Consider the following 14,275-nt stretch of genomic DNA (forward strand, 5'->3'; position numbering starts at 1 on the left):
TATTAATAATTTTATTATTTAACTTTTTTTATATTTCTTTCTTCTTTTTTACTCACTTATATATTTTCTACACAAATAGCTTACGGAATCACGGGTTAATTGAAAACTTAAACATAAAGGCACATTGTTATTTCTTGATTTCTGATTATTCAGCAATCATCAAGCAAAAGTTTCAAAAAAAGTTATTTACTCCAAAGACCAACTAAAGGGTTAATATGAAAAAAAAATTCCTTTAATGCAGAAAATAATAAATTTTTTTCTCAAAATATTTCAAAGATATTTTGGAACCAAGAAGAAAAAATTAATAAAAAATTACTCCACGGTACTACTAAGGGTTAATATGAAAGAGTCGTTGCTACTCAAAAGTTAAAGAAATATGATTTACAAAACCAAGGCAAAATTAGACAAGTTTTAAAGGCTAATTAATTTGTTAATACTTTGTTGTCTGTTTATTTGGAATGTGCAAATGTTTATGTCTATAAAACTCAACCTTATTTACTGTTCATTTGCTTGCTAAGCACATTTCAAAAAGTAAATACACACATATAAATTCTCTTAAATCAATAAAAGAATACAATGTAAAGGCATATATGTAAATATTTACACTAAATAAATATAAATATRAATAACACACTTGAAAGTATGCATGCTTAGTAAGTTAGCACTTGAACAATTCTACAAATTCAACATTTCAGATAATTTTCAGAATTTCACACTTAGAGTGGATTCCCGGACATAAACTTAAGCGGAGTTAAAGCGATTTGAGAAATTAAAAGCAAGTGGACAAAATTAAAAATAAAATTACAAGTAAACCGGAAATGCAGAATGTTACAAACGGATATTAAAATGCCGTTATTAGTAAGCATGTGCAAAATAAACAACCGGTTCAAGATCAATTGAGTAGTAATCACGCTAAAATTGCGGCGATTACTGAAATACACTGTTATTTTTAGATTATGTCAGAAGTGAAGTCAAGTTTTTTAAACTTTTGCTAACATTTCATACTACAAAGGTCTGTTTCATATATGTAAAAAAAGTTATATATATAAGTGTATAAAATATGCATATATACATATATAATGCATAACTCTAACATTCAATGCCATTACGTTTTGATAAGAACTTTTGTATACTGAACGTATGTATGTAATTGTTTACGCATAAGTCCAGGGATTACTCGAACACAAAGGAATCGTTTGCGAACGTCTTTTGTGAAGCACGTACTATGTTTTTCCCCCAATGTGCAGCCTAAAGCTGCCGGAAAGAGTTCTTTTGTTCGTTTAGGCATCTACAGGTCTGCAGTAAGTACAGCATAACAATACTAGTAAGAACTTAATTGAAATAACAAAAAAAATAGTTTAACAATTTTTTTTTATGTGTTTAAAAATCAATGGAAATAATTGTTTGTACAACAAAAGCTACAGCAAATTTGATTTCTTTCAATAAAAAATTTAATTCTCATATTAACCCCTCTTTAGTGATACCTGGGAAGCCATAACTTCATTTTAAATCTTAACTTTCTGGTTGCCGCAAATGTTGAACGACTTATTCAAGAAAATCACATCTACCATAACTATAGATATTATTTCTCAATTTATCTGGTTTTTAGTGAACATGCAAACCTCTTTCTGACACTTTTGTTACTTAGCCAAGACATAAAACTATTAAGGTTATATCATAAATTCATCTCTTAGGTGTCTTAAATATGATCACTTTTTCTGCTATAATTCATACTCTGAATAATAAGTGAGTTATCGGATTAACGTAAAAATTAGATACATTTTTCAATTATAGCAACAGAAGACAGATAGTGTATGTGGATCAATAAGTTATAAAAATTGCAATTTTTTGTAGTATATACATTGATCGATTGTTTTTCTATAAAATCGCTCATGCGGAAAATGTTCTACGGATTATTCTGCACAAATTTGCCCAAGACAGTGGGGTCGAAAAGCGGTTCCGAGCCAGCGATTTTTCAAGCATACGCAATTTTTCTTTTCTTTTTTTGGCGTCCTATAAATCAAAGCGCTCTAATATACATACAATATATACTTCCCCCTTTACTACTAACTTCTTGAAGCCCTCAAATGTAACATAATCTTTTTGCTTCGTCTAAAAATATTAAATTAAAACACATGTCTCAACAAAAATTAACTGTAAATCCCGCTTTGCCACTTTTCTTCTAGCTGACTTACCTTACTGTTCCAGTTTCCTATGAAATTTCAAAATTGCACACATGCCTCAAATAAAAAAAAATTTAACTGTAAATCCAGCTTTCAAATTTTACGCTCATTTCCTATTTTGCATGCGAAGTTATGCAGCGCCAGATGGAACCCTAAACACAGACACACTTTACCTTTTACATTTGCCAACCGAAATTCCAGCACTTTACCCAAACATCGTGCCGCTGTTAAAATATTTCCTTTAATTTTTACGTACTTTCGTTGCCTATAGGTATCATAAAACCTCCACACCCACCCACGCCTCAGCGCGGATAAAATGCCACTGTAAAATAAAGCGTAGCCACGCTTACGTCGTATTGGCAGACAAGAAATACGCAAAACGTAAGGAGAAAAAGAAGAAAATAACAAGAAGGATATACCCTAGAGGTCGACCGGTCAAAGGCGCGTGTACCTCTCGGCATATTTGCGTATGTAAAAATTTTACAATTCTCTTTATCAACATTCTGCGTAATATTGTTTCACGTGCCAGTGCTGTGCAGGCATTCAGATGAACAGTGGTTAAGTAGTGGTGAAATCAGACCACGAAATCAGTGCTTCAAAGAAATTGCTTTGAGATGGGAATGCAGCGGTTGGATTTTGGAGCAAGAAAAAGCATATTTAGGTCATCAGGGGTAAGTATGTAAGTATGCTAAAAACACCAATTATTTTCAAGTCCCCTTTTAGTGTGACGAATCGAACAAGCAACTGGCTTAACTACAATGGGTTGACTGACTTAAACAATTGACATGAGAATAGCAATGGGTTATACACTTCATGGTGGTAAACACGGGCTACAAGAATGTTTAATTCTACAAGAATGTTTAATTCAATCGGTAAGCTTCGTAATAGCTTTCAAATGCAAATTATTTTAATGAGAGACACCGTAAATCAATCGACGTTGCTCACGAAATCGATTTGAGTTTCTTCCCTATTAGACTAAACTGGATTACAGCGTGATCTCTTCGATATTTATGACAAATAACAACGTATTTTGCAGTCCATATTTAAGAGGGAAGTTTCCACATTATTCTGCGTGAAGAGCTTAGCTAAGTCTCCGAAACTTGTATTGGCAATGAACCAGCTGAGTATCGTGGTAACAAAACAAGTCGAACTCACCACTTCAAAACCATATACCACAAAAAGTTTTAAAATTTTTAATCAATTTTGATGTTAAGCCGAATGAAAATCTTACACTTCTGATTTTACAAATCAGAATATATAATTAAAATTATTAATTATTTATACATTTTTTACAACATTTATACATTGTACTATTGATAGCATTTATAATTGTCTCAAAGTTCAGAGACCGATTAGAAAGCGCCTGTAAGTTAGTAGCTGGCAATTTAGATTAAATCATTATTATTTTTACTTTCCCACGCAACCATGCTATCGCAAAATTTTTTATAAAAAAATAATAATTTATGTAGACTATAATTATTATTGCTTTTAGACTGCGAAACAAGCTTTTTATTTAAAATATATTAATTTAATATTTTTATTACATTTATATTATTATTTTTTAATCATTAATGCCACCCTTTAGTAATAAAATATCACATAAAAAATTAGAAACACAAACCGGTCGCTATTTATTGAATTTATTACGAACGTAAACAGCAATGCCTTTAAAATTGTAACACGACTGCAGTATATTTCAGGCTGAGGTCTTTTCTATTGCGAAAACCGCGGAGCTGGCCTCTAATGAACCTGCAGGCAAATCTAGGGTCAACTTCTACGTAGACAGCCAACCAACCATCAAGGCAGTAACCTCGTAGCACTTATCGGCCAAAAGTGTCTTGAGAAGCAGGGCAACAGTGAAAAGTGTTGCCAAAAGAAAGCAACTTCACTTCTACTGAGTGTCAGGCTACAAAGGCTTTGAGGGCTAATATCTGAAGAGAGGAAAGGAAAACTTTTTCATTTCACGAGATATGTGTTCCAAATTTGACATGGGTTATTGTTCAAGACAATGGTGGAATCTCCAAAGAGTAACTACAGCATTAAAGCTGATATTTGAGTTTTTGCTATAAAATGGTTATATATTGGTTATTATATCAGATAGTTATTATTTTTTTTTATAATGTTACACTGTTTTTCAGTTTTTCATTTTATATGACGATATACGAATTTATCAAGTACCGTTAAACGTTGTTATCTCATTTTTAACGATATCTCAATTTTATTTTCTTTTTCATTAGAGATATCGACTTTTTCGCTACCGAAAATAGCCGAGACACAATTTTCTATTTTTAATTCCGATTAAGGACACTGTGCGCCTGTGCCTAGGCAGGAGAAGAACGTGCAACTCGTTAGCAAATACACACACACATATATATATATATATATATTCAATATATAATAAATGTAGGTATCTGAAAGAGCAGATGCTAAGGAACACAATTTGCCGCGCCAATTGGTATTTGTATTCAAACTCAATGCCAGCAGCCGACAGCAGAATATCCTTGTCTACACACCTATGTATACATATATACACATATATAGTATATATATATGATATGAAATGTATATCTACACATATACAGGTGGGTATGTGTGCGAATGAATGTGAATGTGTATTGCGCAATGAACAATGCATATTCACACGTCTGTCCTATTCGACCTAAATTCGTCCTTGGCCGTGTAAAGCTGACTGCGGCGACTGCTTGCAACAATAAAGCTGGAATATACCTATTGTATACAGCTAAGTATGTATATAAATAGGGAAGAAAAGCGAAAATGAATGAGAAAATAAAATGTATAATCAGAAGAAAATGGCTGCTGCAATAACGATAGCACGGCTGTAGTTATGGATGTATGCGTGTTGCAGACAACACAAACAGACGATAACAAGAAACAACATTCAGCAATCAATGGAATTGTGTAGACAATGGTGGGCGAAAATTCACGATTTGGCTGTAGTTATTGTTGTTGCATGCATTCGTGTCGTGGCAAGTGCAACGTTGCCGTTGCTGCTACGTGGATCTCATACGCAAACATGTACAAAATTATATGTATAACAAGAAAAAAATGTTAACTTCGGTTACACCGACGCTATAATACCCTTCACAAACACAAAAGATTCATTACAAGAACTTTAATCGGTGAGTTTGTATGGCAACTATAGTGTTTAATGAATAATCCATGGCAATGATTCGGATTACTCAGCTATATGAAATAATGGTCCAAAATCGGCGGTTCCATTAAATGAACGGCTTTTTGGGGAGAAAACTTCAGATTGGTATCTCAAAAACTGAGAGACTACAGAGGGATATGGCTAAATCGACTCCGCTAAGCACGTTGATCATATAACGGATCAGAAAAACTTATTTTTTTTGGTAAAATTCGTTTTCTTCGGCGATCACCTCTTCATTCTACGAAAATGTCTTCCTAGCGCGCTTTATTTCGAGATCTGAGAACAGAAAATAATCGCTGGGCGCCAGATTTGGAGAATACGGAACATTTTCACTGACACGATGCATTGTCCTGATGAAGCAGTTCTTCCCTTTTCATTGTAGTCAAAAAAAAAAATAAATTATTCAATGCGCATTGTTGTGGGTTCATTGTATGCAGATCACTCGGATGACTGTCGATTGGACTTCGGAGTAAAATGATGGAACCATGTTTCAACCATTGTAATGTGTCGATGCTAAAGCTGGGGCTTATTTTGTATGAACATCTTTTTGGTCCAATACGAGCTCGCGCGTCACCTACTTTGCACAGAGCTTTATCATACCCAAATATTCGTGAATGATATGGTTCAAACGTTCAGTTGATGCCTTTAGAGTGCTTGCTTTCTTGAACAAGGTTACTTTACGTTCAACCAAAATTATTTTGTGGAATTTTTTAAGGTTTTCTCGGGTAACAGTCTCTTTTGGGCATCCGCCGCGTTTAGAGTCTTCGGTGTGCATTTCACCACATTTAAACTTAGCATACCAATTTTTTATGGTTGATTTTCATCGGGCAGTGTCCAGGAACTCGTCATCAAGTCAAGTTTTTGCTTTAACTTTATCTTATCCCTTCAAATAAGCAATGTTTTATCATATTCCTCTTTATACATTTGTTTCACAATAAAAAAAAGTTGCTGCACTCAAAATGTTATAACTCACAAACTAATAATCCGACAGCTGTCAAATTTATATACACGCCTTATGAAGATTTGTGCTAACTCATCATACGGATTTAAGTAGTGTGATCTTTGTGGCGATTCGGAAACTTTTCAATTGAGCATTGTATACTATACATACATATGTATGTACATACGAGCATATACTTTATGGTTCCATTTTTTTGGTTACAAACATCGTGACGTACTTAACATACCCTGTACAGGGCATACATATACATATTTGTAGACGCTTTTCATTCGCCTTTGCTTGCGCTTCGCAACTTGAATGCATCGCTGAAAGCGAATTGACAAAAGCCTACGTCAAAACAGACACGAAAACTATAACTGCAACAACCCCAACGACAGCAAGAGAAGTGAGTACAATGTTTGCCACAACGCTGCGCGTCGTCGCTGCCGCTTTGTTGTGCTTTGTTTGCTGCCGCACGCACACACACACGCGAATAAGAATTGACTGCACACTTTGGGGATTTACAAATGTATATTTTTTGCGTTTGTATTTGTAAAATGGCCCTGACAGCAGCGGCACGTGTCGCCTGTATACACCCCGCCAGCCGCCGTTTGTCTACATTTATTACTTTTTCAACACTATTTATGGTATTTACAACTGTGTGTGTGTTGTTGCTGCTTAAAGGTTAAAATACTTACAGCGTTATTTATTTGAACGACGTTTGCTGCATGCAACACTCCGCCGCAAAATTTATTTTCGCTTTTTTTTCTGTATGTTTTACACTTCCTGTAATTTTTATTTTCTTTCCACAAAACTTTTTATGCTTTTCCTTTGTGTTGATTTTGTTGTGTTTGGCCGTAGCACGCTGACACACCAAGCGCTTTATTGCTGAATGACTATTTTTAAACACGGAATTACACCACAATTTTGGCTTACACTTTTTGGCCTCACAGTCTGTTTGCAACAAAAGCAAATTCTTTTTCGCCAAAACTTGTTTAACGCCACTGCATGTACTTATGTATGTAGCAACGTGTGCATCGTCTGTGGTAAATTTTGCCAATTTCGCAAAAGCAGACACACCAGACGCTAAGCGACTTTTTTTGAGACACTATTTTCGCTATAACCGCACCAAAATTCTTCGACTTGCAGATACGCTTACATATATATACAATTTACATGTACATATGTATGTATTTTTTTTATTTAAATTTCCATATATCCTCTTTTTGGGCTCTGATAAATTTTTTTCTATGCAGCTTTTCATAAATTAGTACAGCTGCTCGAATTAAACGCGCCCGCTGCCAAAATAACCGTAGTTTCTTTTATTTCTATCCGTGTTTATGTTTGTTAGCACGCACGTTGTTTCCGTTTACACTCTGCTTCTTGTTTGGCCTTTTGTTTATGGTCGCAAATGGTGCTGGGTTTTGTTGGTAGACTTTTCGTTTTCTTAGAATTTGCATCGGCGATACCGTTTGATTGCAATATAAACCCGTCTAAAACGATGTGTGATGTACGAACAAGCTAACGCGAGTGTGGTGTAGCCGCGAGCAGCGTACGCTTTTGTATTGGCCGTGTTGATGTCAATGGGCTGCAAAGTGGTGAAATCAGTGTTGTCAACCACACGTTTCAGACCCGTGTGCATATGGGGCCGTTTTCTCAATGTGTGATTAGCAGCTATCTCTCAGTTAAGTTCTTTCCCATTTTTAACCAGAAATTAACCAACAGTAGGCTGGGAACGAGGCATTAAGAAAACGGCCCTGCAAAAAATATGAGCTTTCGATTTGGAACCAGCGCAGACGTCCCGTGGGAAAGTATTAGTAATCCTGTGTTATCGAACACCGCACACCAGAAAAATAAAAAAAATAAAAATATGCAAAAAGTCCTCGCAAAAAAAAAGGTAGACGAGCGCTTTTATTTTTACAAAAATCTATTAAAACGCTTTTTATTTGTCCAAAAACAAAAGAAAATCCTTCTTTAAAAAAAAAATAATTTAAAAAAATTTGAGCTCAGATACACTGGTAATACCCTACACAAATAAAAATGTTTCCATATAAAGACTTTAGTGGGATCGGTCAATTTGTATGAATTGTCGTCTTAGGGCAGTTCCGATGGAATTCTAGGATTTTTACGACTTTTCTTTCTTTCTTTTGGCGATGGAATTCTAGGTTAAGTTTTTCTCCATACACTAGTCGTTTAAAATTTATAACTCTACCCAAACTTTCAAGTCGTAGAGAAATGCTTGATATTATATTCTTAGTCAAATTCCTGAATGGAAGAGTTAGCAGTTCTTTTCTACTGTCGGAAATTAAATTTAATTCCACCGTACCCATATGTAAACATTATATAACTCAACGGAACTAGGAAATTTCGTTTGCACCGAAATAAAAAGGGAATAAAATAAAATTTCCCCCAAAGCAAATTTCTGCCTGACAAGCGCCACTCAAAACCAGCAGCAGCAACACTGGCGTGTTGTATATATGAAACTCACCACGACAGTTAGTGAACTTGGAGAGACAAACAGAAGTATTTCCGTTACAACTCTCGCACAAAGCATCCAGCGCGCACACATACACACACACACGCAAAATATACATATTTATGTGTATGAAAGACAAAACACCCCACCCTACCGCGGGACTATAGCAAGGTACGCTCTCTTGGTGCACCGTTTCCGAAACAAACCACCCCGTGTGCGATGTATGGTGTTAATGTGCCGAGCGGAATGCAAGTATGTGCGTATGTATGTATGTTAGCTTTTGTTTGTGTATGTATGTATGTTTGTGTGTACATTGGTATAATACGCTTTTAATTTCATTCCGTTTTATGCTGGTGGCTTTGTGAGCCCTCTTTACGCAATGTTGACGCGCTCACACATACCTATACACTTACATAGGTAGATACTCCCCCAACACCAGCGCACTCATTCCTACACACACGCATACACACAGTTAAGCAATTTGGCAGAAGTGTAATGTCCGTTTTGCCGCACGTGTAAACCATTTCACCAGCCGCACCTACACCTTGACCTTAAAGCGTCTTTACATACACATATGTATGTATGTATATAGGCTTGTATGAATGAATGTAGTATTTATGTGTGTGTGTGTGTATTTGCTGTGTGTACGAATTTTATTGTGAAACGCGAAATATTTATGCATGTTGGTGCACACGAGCGCCTCTAAAAAGCACAAAAACAAAAGCAAATATAGGTAAACACAGTCACGCACACACACACTCACAAGCGGGCTACAGTGTGTTTTGTGAATGAATTAAATTGTTGGGGAATATAACTTTTTATTGCCATTATTTGTATGTGCGAGCAATTAATTTAATTTTAGTTAAAGCTTAACGTAATTATACGATTGTAAGGGGAAATTAAAAACGAAATAAAAATAAAAACACAAGTAATAATAAAAACAACAGCAATTGTAAGAGCACGCTTTATTGACGCCAACAATTTGTTCGCTTGATTTCATTATTATGTAACTTTGCGCTTAGTCGGAGTGATTCGATGTGTTGAAGCAAGTATCTTTATTTCATATATGAATTAATTCAATGTAAAAAAATAAGAAAAATGTTAACGCGCTTCTCCCTATAACTTAAAGTGTTATAAAAAGGCCTTTATGTTGATTTTGATCAATCGATTTGTATGACGGCTATATGCTATAGTAGTCCGATCTGAAAAATTGGTTCGAAAATTGTAGCACTTCTTTGGATAATAGTCTATGCCATATTTTGTGAAGCTACCTCGACAAATAAAAATGTTTTTCCTATAAGGGTTTGATTTTGATCAGTCGATTTGTATGACAGCTATATGCTATAGTAGTTCGATCTGAAAAATTGGTTCGCAGATTGTAGCACTTTTTTGGATAATAGTCTACGCCAAATTTTGTGAAGCCACCTTACCAAATAAAAATGTTTTTCATATAAGGAATTGAGTTTGAACAGTCTGTTTGTATGGCAGCTATATGCTGTAGTGGTCTCCTTCTAAAAAATTTGTTCAGAGATTGTAGTACTTCCTTGGACAATAGTTTGTACCAAATTTCGTGCAGATTTTTTGTCAAATAAAATAGTTGTCCATACAAGCATTAGATTCCTAACGTTCTGTTTGTATGACCATTATATGCTACAGTGGTCCAATCTCAACGATTTCTTCGGAATTTGTTACGATACCTTGGAAAAACGTCTGTTCTATTCTTTGTGCAGATACCTTGATAAACAAAAAAGTTTTTCGTACAAGGACTTGAGTTCAATCGTTCAGTTTGTTTGGCAGCTGTAAGCTATACGATATCAGCGAATCCAACAAATTAGCACCTTTTTGTAAAGAAAAATAGTTATTCAAAATAGTAGTTATTCAGAATTTCAGATTTCAAAAATTGAGTTACTAATTCGCGTATACACTGAGCGACAGGTCTGAATAAATCGTTTCAGCTCGTTACGCTGGTAATTTATATATGTAAATACTTATAGGTTCTCCGAGATTTCCGATTTCTTTGGAACATAAGCGTGACTTTTGATACCCACAGTTTCAAAGTTGTAGACTATTGCGCCTAACTAAGTAAACCTAGAAGTTTAAACAGAGATCACTTCAGCCTTTGACGAATAGTGAGACTTTGTACCGAACCCTTAAGTGAGGTCTAATGCACTTGTATGGATCTTAAAATCTTAAAAGAGAACAGCTTTTATTTTAGACGCGCTAAACACAGAAAAAATCGCAGAAGAGCAACACAATGAACTTCAAAAATCTTGAATATGAACAGGTGAATCATCTCACAAAACAATTCCCACCTTATATAATTTTTTTTAGTAGAACTTTTTGAGGGGTGCCAGAGCAGAACTCTACTCCATTTCATATTTCATTTGTTGTTGTAACCGTGAAATTATATACAATTGTTCTAACTCAGAGATCGTCGTTGACGTTATCGAACCAAAGATCAAAGCAACGAGGCTTGATTATAGCAAAAGCTTTTAAGTGACACTTTATAGGATGACAAACCAAGCTCAGCACTGCCATCGCTTTATGAAAGCCTGTCTCAAAACAGGTCAGTCTACTCTAAGTGAACCAACGAATTTAGAGTCATTCCAGTATGCTAGCCGCAGTTCCGGAGTTATAACTTAAATGCTGGAAATCCACTTGGAGAATTGATATTGTTGCCGAAAATCGATGATCCTTCGAAAAAACACTTTCAATAGATTTAAATTCATGCCTCGAAAGTTTCATAAAATATAATCCAAAGATTGATTGGCTGCAACTGGCCAAAAAGTAACCAAATCTTTTGTGTTAGACTATTTTCAGCAGAACTGGAACATTTTTGACACAACTCTTTTGAGTGCTAATAAATGTGTCGAACTTTCTTGACATTATTATTTCATGAAAATTATTTTTTATATTTTAATAAAATATGCAATACAATAAAATTTTTTTATTCGCGTAATCGCCACAAGAACACACTATTCTTCGATGAGACATCGCCGACAAAAGTCGAATCAACCTTTTTACTTAGCTTATTGGCCTTTTTGTGATCATATGCGCACATGCATACTTACAGATAAAACACTTCATGCGTATGTATGTGTGTATGTGTGCAAGTGCATATGTGTGTAATATGTCAAACGTGGTCGTGGTGCTGACAACGCAATGCTTTAATTTCCTTGCAGGCAAACACAGCAATCCCACTTTGAATGCATACCAAGTGAAGGCGAGTGAGATGGTGATGGTGGTGAGATCACGATGTTAAAGGCAAAATGACAAAAATCCAAAGCCGACGGAACTAAATATCGTGCACAAAAGCCAGTATGTGTGTGCGGCAATGAAGCATGCAACTTGCAGCAGCAAATGGTAGCTGCAACACGGTGCACAACGCATGGCCGTCATAGTAGTGCAAGCTAACACATAACTAAATGAATTTTACGACACGAATTTCTCTCAAACTTCAGCTTGGTAAACGATAACACGCATAAGGGTGTTCGCGGAGAGGCCGCTGATCCAAGCTAAGCGTAAATTCACGTGTTGAGTAAATGGGGAAAATGCGCGCGGCTCGAGCGAGTTACCCAACACATGCTAAGTATTAGACGGAGCTGAAACTATTGAGCTAGAGAGTGAACTGAAATAATTTTTATGTAACACAATAAGCTTCAAAACATTTGATATATATATAATGTACATACTTACTATATAATATTCCCGAATGTTGCGACTTGCCTTGGAAATATGACTCTGAGTTATTTCCGCCTTCTCTAATTAATGGAGAATCAAAAGCTAAAGTCCGTTCGCCTAAAATCCCGGAGCAAATTTCTAAAGCAAATAGATCACCTCAAATATAGATCTTCGGGTATATATCTAACTTTACTGTTCTCATACTTGACGTTAGAGAAATTTTCATCATCTCTTAGTAAAATATCCAGCATCCACTTTTCCTTATATTCCTTTATAATTTCACTCTCTCTCTCTTTAAAAAGTTTAAAATTTTCCAGTCTCTACATCTCCTTTCGTCTATCTCTCTATATAACTTTCAAAAAAAGCATCTTTAGAAAAAGCCTTAATCGAAATATATCAGTTGATTAGTAAAGGTTGCACCGAAAGTTTCCAGAGACAGAACTTTAAGTTTTTGATTCACAAGATCAGTTGCCAATCCATTAATAAAATTTTCCTATTGGAATCTGTTTTTAACAACTGTAACTAAATGTGGACTTACAGGGTGTGTCCGGAAAGTAATCGGACTAATTTTCTTCTACCTCAACTGTACTTCTGAGCGTTCCGCATCTACTGGATTCGGTAGAGGGCCTTCCTAGCTAACGTAGGTGGCTGGTCAGTTGTGTTCGAACATTTGGAGAGGCGCGAGTAAATTCTATGTGAAACTCGGTAAATCTGCGACCCAGATGTTGCTTTAGCAAGAAGTGGTGTGTTTCGGTGGCACCAAACCTTTTTGTATTACCGGGAAGAGGTCGCTGATTATTGTATGGAGCGAGCTGCAAAGAAAAGTTCAGATGGGATCACAATAGCATATGGCTATAGCATTTTTCTGATGTCCGTGGGTCACTATAGTGCACCACTTGTTCTAAATAAGGGTTCCCACAGGAAAGTTGAGCCTTTTATGATGTGACGAAAACTAGTCTACAAAGAATTATTGCTGACATTGTTGTCTCCCACAAAGTTTATTATAATTTTGCGGCTGTTATTACCCGATACTATAAATATTTCCACTTCTAACAACGAAAACGAAAAAAAAGTTCGCCCACACTGAACAATGTAGGCATTTGCAAAGCGAATGGTGTGGAAAATTTCTAAACAGAAATAATACGGACTTAAGTGAAAGCAGAAAATTGACCACTGACGCGAGACAACATTTAACACATTCACCAATTTACCGCTGTGATCGCTCTAAGTTGCTAAGGAGACAAAGAGAGGGAATCACAATACGTGCCAGACGCCACGACCATACGCGCTATGCATGCTGCGAACCACAAACAAAAATTGCAAAAAACTAAAGAAAACAAAAACACGAGCAAGCGAAATAATGGCCGGCAAAAAAAAAAAAAAAACAGTCAGAAAAAGCATCTCATGTGCAAACCGAATTATGCATGGCGAAAAAAAACGGAATTTGCAGACAGTTTGCTCGTTTTTTTTTAATTATTTTTCAAACTTTTTTCTTCCGTGTACGACTTAGATGATATTTCGCTGTCTGCGAATCAGCGCTAAGCATGTGTGTGCAGGTCTTGTTTGAGTGGCGTTCAGACCAAAGTAAACAAACATACCGACGATCACTTTGTTTTAAATATTTTATTGCCATTGTTGTTGTGTTACTATGTGCTGATTTTGTTTCAGTTTTTCGTATCTACAAATATACACACATACATACATGTACACTTTTGCTTTCTGCTTGGCACTACTTTAATATACAGATACCTGCACAAAGGGTGATCCATTTCGAGGTTTCCTACTTTTTTAAAGAAAAAACGCTGAAACTTCAAATTTAATTG

General features: G+C 35.6%; 1 protein-coding gene across 1 annotated transcript in view; it reads right to left on the reverse strand.

Moving 5' to 3' along the window:
* Positions 1-7,812, reverse strand: part of LOC108976320 — a 46,246-nt gene extending 38,434 nt beyond the window's left edge. Inside the window, exon 1 of the mRNA XM_018945345.1 lies at positions 6,994-7,812. The gene's annotated coding sequence lies outside the window, so the exon portion shown is untranslated. The remainder of the gene's footprint in view (positions 1-6,993) is intronic.
* Positions 7,813-14,275: the final 6,463 nt, after the last annotated feature.

The sequence above is a fragment of the Bactrocera latifrons genome, unplaced genomic scaffold, assembly GCF_001853355.1.
Source record: "Bactrocera latifrons isolate USDA-ARS-PBARC rearing strain unplaced genomic scaffold, ASM185335v1 scaffold_75, whole genome shotgun sequence".
In the NCBI taxonomy this organism is placed as follows: Eukaryota; Metazoa; Arthropoda; class Insecta; order Diptera; family Tephritidae; genus Bactrocera; species Bactrocera latifrons.